This window comes from Humulus lupulus, chromosome 2 (genome assembly GCF_963169125.1).
Source record: "Humulus lupulus chromosome 2, drHumLupu1.1, whole genome shotgun sequence".
Lineage (NCBI taxonomy): Eukaryota > Viridiplantae > Streptophyta > Magnoliopsida > Rosales > Cannabaceae > Humulus > Humulus lupulus.
Genome location: NC_084794.1, coordinates 278,219,184 through 278,228,180, shown reverse-complemented (window position 1 = coordinate 278,228,180; position 8,997 = coordinate 278,219,184).

The window sequence follows — 8,997 nt, the reverse complement described above, 5'->3', positions numbered from 1 at the left end:
TTTTTCCAACTATGTACACACGTGGCATGCCACATGTTATACAATGTCTACACATCATATTATTTACTCCACATAAGCTTCCAAATAAGCATTTATAATAATAAAATAATATAATGAAAATAAAAAATGGGGGGAAAATTGAGCGGGAATGGTTAAAAAATTTCCCTCCATAATATACGTAGGTAAAGATCATTACCTACTGATATTATTGGTAGGTAAAGCTATGTTCCGAAATATAATATAATGGACTAGCATTTACCTACTAATATTATCTACCAATAAATATTGGTAGGCAAAACATTACTTTCCCTACCAATATATATTGGTAGGTAAAGATCAGATTTTTTGTAGTGTATTCTTAACTACACATAAAGCTATAAAAGAATAATGCTCATTTTATCTATGTTACATGCATGATCATTTTATAAAAATCACATAGTTGAATAATAAACATAATTTTGGACGTAAAAGTGGAGTTGCATGTAACATGCATGCGTGGGAGCATTACGTAATTGTGACGTTTTTAAAAAAAAATGATAATTCTACATTTCTTACTTTTATTGTTTTAAAAATCAATAGACATATAACATGCTTTATTTTTCTTAAAATTTCTATGTTGATTAAATTTCTCAAAACATGATTTTATTTTATAAAATAATTCGATTTGGCTTAAAAATAAGATATGTGACAATTTCATTCATTAATCTCAAATTACAAAGAATTAACCAAAAACTTGGAATTAATTAAAATACCTATTTTTAATATGTTTCTTTAGAAAAATAAATTTTATCATTGTGTTACATAAATGATGTGAGAAAATATATTTTTAAGTGTGGAAAATATATTTTTATTTAAATTATTTAAGACTTAATTTTGTGTAACATAAATCCATATGTGACAATTAAATAACCTTTTTAAACCGAACTTTCAGCCACTATTTATTTTCTTAAAAAATCACAAATAAATAGAATCTAAATATTTTTCTCAATCAAAATAAAGGAAAATCATAACTTATCAAAATATGCATTCATACCATTTTAAAATACCATATTTCAATATTACCATAACTTAGGATAATAATTTGTTCCAAAAACTCATCAAATTTATTTTAGTGAAACTCACTTCACATTTTCTTACAAAGATTCCAGCAACTATTTTTATCTTTAAAAATCACCATATTCAATTTAAAATCTCATATTTTCTCAAAAATTCAATAAAAATTATGTAGGTAATTATTTGAGTAAAATATCATTTTAATGGGACTTAAAATACCCTTTTTAATTTCATAAAATTAACATAACATCGAGGACATTACTTATGCACGCAAATAATTTTTTTTATCAAACTTTTACCCAATTATTTACAAAAATCAGCAAGCTTAATTTCTCATGAGATTCATCATTTATCCCAAAAATTTCACATAAAATCATACATGTCCAAAATCTCATCATACTCTTATCATATACATAATTCTAAGAATATTACTAACATATTCACATGAAATCTTATAAAACCCATTTTTCTATTCCATTGAATCTACACATGAAATCCAACAACAATGACAATGGCAAATAACATACATAAATTCATAAACACCATATTTCATATACATGCCTTTATAATAACCCTAACATATTTCTATCATTCCTCCTTTTATGCATATCAAGATTCATTGGTACAAAAATCACATACTTCTTATCATATTTCTAAAATCATCATTTGCCATTTTTTTCATAAATCAAAGATTAAAAAAAATAACCATAGCAATATAAACATAAAATATAATCCTCATTATAAACCCTAGCAAATCCATTTTCTCAATCATACCCATGAGCCCTTCTTAAACAAAACATATTCTCTTAAAAAAAATACAAATCATAATCATCAATCCTACAATAATCAAACCATTAGCATCACCATCAACAACCTCAAAGATAAACCCATCAAAACCAATATAGGCTAAGAAAGACCATTACATCTCTTGATTGTAAAATTAAGAACACAATATGATCAACACCCAAACTTCACACCCCTTGTTCAAGCCTAGGGTTTTATTTTTTAAAACCACCATGAGGAGGAGAAAGAATCCAATCACACACACAAAAAATAAACAAAGTCAATATCATATAATCAAGAAAAAAAAAAAGATTAGACAAACAAAAATACAAGAAAACATACTCTAGACTTAGTTCCTCTTCACCTTCTTCTTCTTTCTTCCTTTCTTTCTTCTTCTCCCTCTCTCTCTCTACACGCCACTCTCTCACTCTCTCTATCTCTCTCTAGGTCACGACAGCCACAAGAAATGCTCCTCTCTTCCTTTCCTTTCCCCTTTATTCAACTCTGTCAATAAAGCCTCACGAACACAAAATGGTAAGTTTCCTATTTCTATTTTATTTTCTCTTAATTTTCTTTTATGATAATAGATATAAGGAATAAAGGGTGATCACATCCTGTTATCCCTAAAATAAGAAATGAATGACATGGCAGGCATTAATTACACGTGGCTGATACCTGTTAGAATCTTTGTTCGACTATCGACCAGGAAGACATCCAGTATCATGCGATCGGTTTCTTCATAAGACCAGACTGGTCATACGAACATTATATGCGGAGTAAATCTTATGCAGTTATGATGGAATCCGAAATTATCTCCCATGATTTCCTGAGTATCCGATTATTTAGGAAAGAATATCTATAACAAATCAATGTAAATCTTCCCTAAGCTTATAATAATAAGAAGAGGGCTCAGGGGAGAGGGATCCGATCTTTTTCTTTTGAGCAAAAGAGGTCATTTAAAATTAAAGAGAGATTACACTAGAATAATTGTATTTTCTTCTTCAGAGGTTAGTGAAACTCATTGAACCCCAGTTCTTTGATCACCCCTCTAGATCTTATTTCAATAACAATTCAAGTGGACGTAGGTTATTACCATATCCTGGGGCCGAACCACTATAAAATCTTGTGTCTTTATTATTTTCGTTATCACATTCTTTTCAACGTTTTTATCCACGTCAAGCGTATTTTGACTCCGTGTCAGTTGGCCAAAATCTGGGTCAACATTCTGGTGCTCTCATTGAGAGCTTGATATAGCATCATTGAGAAAACCAATGGCGAAAACTACCAGGAAAACTAGACAGGCGGCCGCCGCTGCACCATCTAACCCGCTTCCTCCTCCTCCTGCAAACGTGGCTGAGGATGAGCCACATTTAGATTTTGATGAGGAAGAAATGGACGACGCAACGCTGAAGAGTATCATAGGGGCGCTGCATGAAAAGCTGGCCAATCTGAGGGCCAGCCAGGAAGGTGCTGTCGAAACCATGGCGCGACAACAACAAGAAATTGAGCAGCAGCGCCTGGAGCTGAGTGAAAGGCAGGCGGAGATGGATCGTCGCCAGAGGGAGGCCATGGCAGCCCTCGAGGCAGCTTTGCAATAGGCCAGGAATCAGGCTGCACCTGCCTCGCAGCCTGATCAACTCGCAAATGGGCCACCCCACAGGGGTCCCAATCCTAGCCCGCCTGTCCAGCCCTCAAGCCCACAAAGGCCCGAGCAGCCACAGGTGTCCCATTACGATGTCCCGCTGATGGACCCTGAGGAGCAGCCTCCATCCCAAGCTGTTCGCCGCAATCCCTCGTAGCAGAGGCAGAATAGGAACGAGCAGCAGCCTCGTAGTCCTAGACGCCGTAGGACCGATGAGCCAAATCTTCTTAACAGAGGACATCATCCTCCTGGTAACAGGAGGAATTCAGAGTTAGGCTCTACGGTCCGAGGCCCTCTACGGCATGATAATGCATGGGGACCTAACGACCAACGCAGACCACCCTCTAACACTCGGGAGGTTCCAGCCCGGGAGGGCCATCGAGGGAATAGCCGATCCCACCATAGCCAATGAAGATTTAGAGATGGCCATGGTTATAATGAATTCAACTCGGGTAGAGGGAATGCTAGTCGGAGGGATGAAGAAAGAGGTGGAGGCAGAAGCCAGCCACTTCAGGGCGACCAACCCGACAGACGGGACGCTGAGGGGCAGCCCAGACAAAATAATGTCTTCAACCGGCTCAGAGCTAGCGAGCAGCGGAAAAGAGATGAAGATTTAAGAGATATACTCAATGATCGCCGCAAGCGGCACGACGAGTACGTCCCCCCAGCACCAGAGGCCAGGGCAATCCCTAGCGCTGTGCATGCCTAGATAGATGCCCTAAACCAGGCAGTGCAGTAGCTGGTTGGGGGAAGAACATCTTATATCGACCATGATAGGAGAAAAGGTACTCCTTTCATCCAGAGGATAGCCATGGCGGAATCTCCTAGTAAGTTTAAGATGCCTATGCTTCCAAACTTTGATGGGTATGGTGACCCGGTATCTCATGTCAACAAATTTGAGATACAAATGGACATTCAGAAGGATTCCGAAGAGGCACGGTGCAGGATCTTCCCTGCAACACTTTATGACGCTGCACAGGAGTGCTTTTTAAATTCCATCCTACAAGTATAATTTCCTGGGAAATGTTCATGAAGGATTTTTACGGACAATTCTATGCGAGTCGCGTGCACCCTACCGAGGCAAATCAGCTGGTCGAGATACGCCAGCAAAATGGAGAATCGTTGAAAGACTATGTTCAGCATTTTATGCGAGCAGCCGCCGGAGCAAAAATGATGGGTGATAAAGGCAAAATGATGGCCATAACGGCAGGAGTTAAACGTCGTACCCCTCTCTGGGAGAGCCTCAGAAAGCATGGGGTTAGGACGACCCAGGAATTTCTAGATCGAGCTGATCGTTATATCAAGCTCGAAGACGCTATTGCTAATGAAGGAAAACCCCCAGGCAGAGATAAGGAGACGGCCGAACCCGCCAAAGGGTCGAAACCCAATGGCAACGGCATCGACAACGGCAATGGCAAGAATGGTGGAAAACGGCCACACAATGAGCCTTCCACCTCTGACAATAAAAGGACCAAGGGTAATCGTTATGAACCCCGGTTCACTAACTATACTTCCCTTATTGAATCTCGGGGAGAGGTATATCAGGCCACGAGTTCCAGTGTGCCTTACAAGAAGCCTGCCCCCATTCGTAAGGACATTTCTAGGAGAGACACCACCAAGTTCTGTCGTTATCACAACGACTACGGGCATGACACCAATGAGTGCAACCAATTGAAGGATGAGATCGAGTTCCTTATCAGACAAGAACACTTGAAAAGATATCTACGGGCCTCGGGAAATTCCCAACGAGAAGCTCCAGGTGGCAACGAGCAAGCGCCCACACGCCAACGCTCGCCACCTTTGCAACCCGATCCCGTAGCCGGCACCCTCTTAACCATCTGCGGAGGCCCGCACCTCGCAAGAAATAGCGGCATGGCTAGGGAACGATATGCTCGGAACCTGTGCCATGACCAGGACATTGAGATGATGGCTGTGGAGGACCGCGCGCTGAAAAAGGCTCGATCAGAAGAAGGCGAGATAGCCTTCTCTGATAGCGATGCCCAGCATGTCCGGTTCCCACACTCCGATCCACTAGTCGTAGACATCCAAATGGCCAATATGATGGTGAAGAGAGTGCTAGTCGATACAGGAAGTTCAATGAACATCCTGTACAAGTCTTCTCTGGAACGCATGAAGTTGTCCGTTAAGGACTTGGAGCCTTGCAACCAAACAATATACGGCTTCTCCGGTGAGGGACTCGCCCCCACAGGGTCAATCAGACTTCCAGTGACAGCAGGTACAACCCCTGCTACCAGGACATTACTCGCTACTTTCATAGCGGTCGATTGTCCCTCGTCGTACAATGCCGTCATTGGAAGACCTATACTGGTAGACCTACAGGCCGTCACCTCCATATGGCACATAGCCATGAAATTCTCGACAGACGCAGGGGTAGGACGCGTGTTGGGAAACCAGAGGAAGGCCAGGGAGTGGTACAACGCCTCGGTCACAAAGGCGAAGAAGGGAACATCAAAAAGCACTCCCTCTGAAAGGTTGTAGATGGAAATTGATACGCAAGCCCCATCCGGTGAAGGAATCACCAAATAGGGTGTTGCCCAAAGTGAGGATAGAGATTTAGATCCTCGCTTTGGGGATTTTGAGGAAAATGTTAGACCCGTCGAGGACCTGGAAGAGGTCCAACTTGACGAGAAGGACTCGACCAAAGTCGTAAAGGTCGGGAAAAACTTAGAACCCACTACGAAACATGCACTGGTGGAATTTTTGCGGAAGAATCAGGAAGTCTTTGACTGGTCGCACAAAGACATGGCTAGGATAGATCCTGCAGTCATAAGCCATGTCCTGAATGTAGACAAGAGTTTTCGGCCCGTGCAACAGAAAAGAAGGCTTCTCGATAAGGATCGGTCGAGAGCCTTAAAAGAAGAAGTGGAGAGATTAAAGGAGAATGGGTTCATCAGGGTGGCGTTTTATCCATCGTGGGTCTCCAATCCAGTACTGGTTCCCAAGCCTAACGACAAGTGGCGAACCTGTGTGGATTTTATAGACCTCAATAAAGCCTGCCCGAAGGATTGTTTCCCACTCCCAAGGATCGACTAGTTGGTCGATGCTACTGCAGGACACGAGATTCTCTATTTCATGGATGCATATTCGGGCTACAATCAGATTAGCATGCATCCCTCTGACGAGGATCACACCAGCTTTCGGACTGATGCGGGATTATACTGTTATAAAGTAATTCCCTTCGGATTGAAAAACACAGGTGCGACTTACCAGCAACTAGTTAACCACATGTTTAAAGAGTTGATCGGCGTAAACAAGGAGGTATACGTGGAAGACATGCTGGTAAAGTCGAAAAAAGCGGAAGGACATGTGAAGGATTTGCAGGAATGTTTCAATGTATTGAACAAGTACCAGATGAAACTAAATCCTCTCAAATGTTCCTTCGGAGTTGGATCATTTCCAACAGGGAAAGGTGGAGTAAAGTATGCAGTCGTAGCAGTTGACTACTTCACCAAATGGGCCGAAGTTGAACCACTCGCTACCATAACGACCAAGAAAGTTCTTGACTTTGTCATCAAGAACATCATTTGCCGATATGGTTTGCCTCGAAAAATCGTCTCAAACAATGGCACCCAATTTGATAGTGATCTGTTCACCGACTTCTGCAAAAGACATAGGATTATCAAAAGCTGTTCTTCAGTTGCTCATCCACAAGCGAACGGGCAGGTCGAAGCAGTAAATAAAATGATTAAGGACACCCTGAAGAAAAGACTTGAAGATTCTAAGGGAGCGTGGCCAGAAAAGCTACCTGAAAGTCCTATGGTCGTATAGAACTTCTCACCGAACAGCGACAGGTCATATTCCGTTTTCCTTAACATACGGATATGAAGCCATGTTTCCAGTCGAGTTAGATCCGCCCTCGCATCGACGAATTACATACGACCAGGGCCAAAATAGCCAATTGATGATGGAGTCCCTTGACTCAATAGAAGAAAAACAAGAGAAAGCCCAACTCCGAGTAGCTGCGTACCAGCAAAAAGTCGCCCGGTACTTTAATTCAAAAGTAAAAGAAAGAAAATTCAACGTCGGAGATCTAGGGCTATGACGAGTTTTCTTGAATACCCATGACCCCACTGCTGGAGTACTCGGACCAAACTGGGAAGGAATGTACCAGATCAAAGAAGTCCTTCACCCGGGCACCTATAAACTTGCACGCTTAAATGGAGATCTCGTTCCACGTTACTAGAATGGCGAACACCTGCGCAAGTACTACTAATGAACAGTCCTTCTTAAAGGACTAGCTTGTATTAATTCTTACTTTTTACAAGTTTCAAAAAAGGGTTAGCCACGTTGTATGGCTAATCGCTTATAAGTGTAAGATCTTTTTTAAGATCCCTCGTACAGACATGTTTAGTCCATTTTAATACGAGATTATAAGGGACTGTGCGCAGCCAGTCATTCTTGCCAACCTTTGTAAATTTATTTTTACAAGTATTTGTTCATTACGTGTGTTGTTTTGCTGTATTACAAGTGTTGAATTCTATTACGAGCAGCAATGTTCGAACAGGTCATGGTCAAGGCAAGTGACCAAGGACCTAAAGCTCCTCGATCACTTGGGGGGCATATAAGGTACATCGATAGCAAAGCGTACCATAAGGTATGTAAACACATGAACAAAATAAGTGAAAGCATGCTACGGTACTTAGAGCATTTTTAAAAATTTATGTTTTGAAAAATCAAACCAAAGTACTATGCTAAGTTCAGTCATGTGAACAGGTATTATAATAAAAGAACTATTGTAATATCAGCAAGGCAATCGTTTACACCGCGAGCATTAGTGCTCGGATGTAAATATGAAATTAAAAGGAAAAAAAACCTTTTACACCGCGAGCAGTACTGCTCGGATGTAATCGTTCAAGTATAAGTAAAAAGCTGCCCTCACAGCAATGAAAGATAAATTATCTTTACAAGTAGGCCCGTGGGCCATAAAAACTGTGAAAAATTAAAAGAAAATTACTGGGGAGCAGGAGAGTCTTCTGGATTAGGAGCGCTCTTGTCAGTCGGAGGATCAACCTTAGCATCAGCAGCAGGGGCCTTGGCCTTAGCTCTCTCCTCTGCCTCCAACCGAGCAGTGCACTGCGCCATCAGCGTTCTTTGCAACCGCTCGGAGAGAAAGTTAATTTTGGCCCCTCGGTTGTGCTTCCAGAAATCATAGAAACTGAGGAAGGTGGCTTCCTTGTACTTCTTCAGATTTCTGGCCACATCCTCCTCAAGCTCCTGAGTGCGCCCTTCAAGCTCTTGAACACGCCCCTCAAGTTCCTGCACTCGTCCCTCGAGCCTCCTCGCCTCATCTTTGCTGGCGATCAGATCAAGATTGAGCTGCTTACACTCTTGGGTGTTGAGTACAGCATTTTCCCTCCATTTATTCCGCTCCTCGTTGGCTTTCTTCAACGACCCTTGACTCTCCAGAAGCTCCTGGGTGAGAGTGGCTTGGTCCTCGCAAAGTTGCTCATTCAGCTTAGACAACTCCTGGTTCTCCACGAGCAGCTTGTTGTTATCAA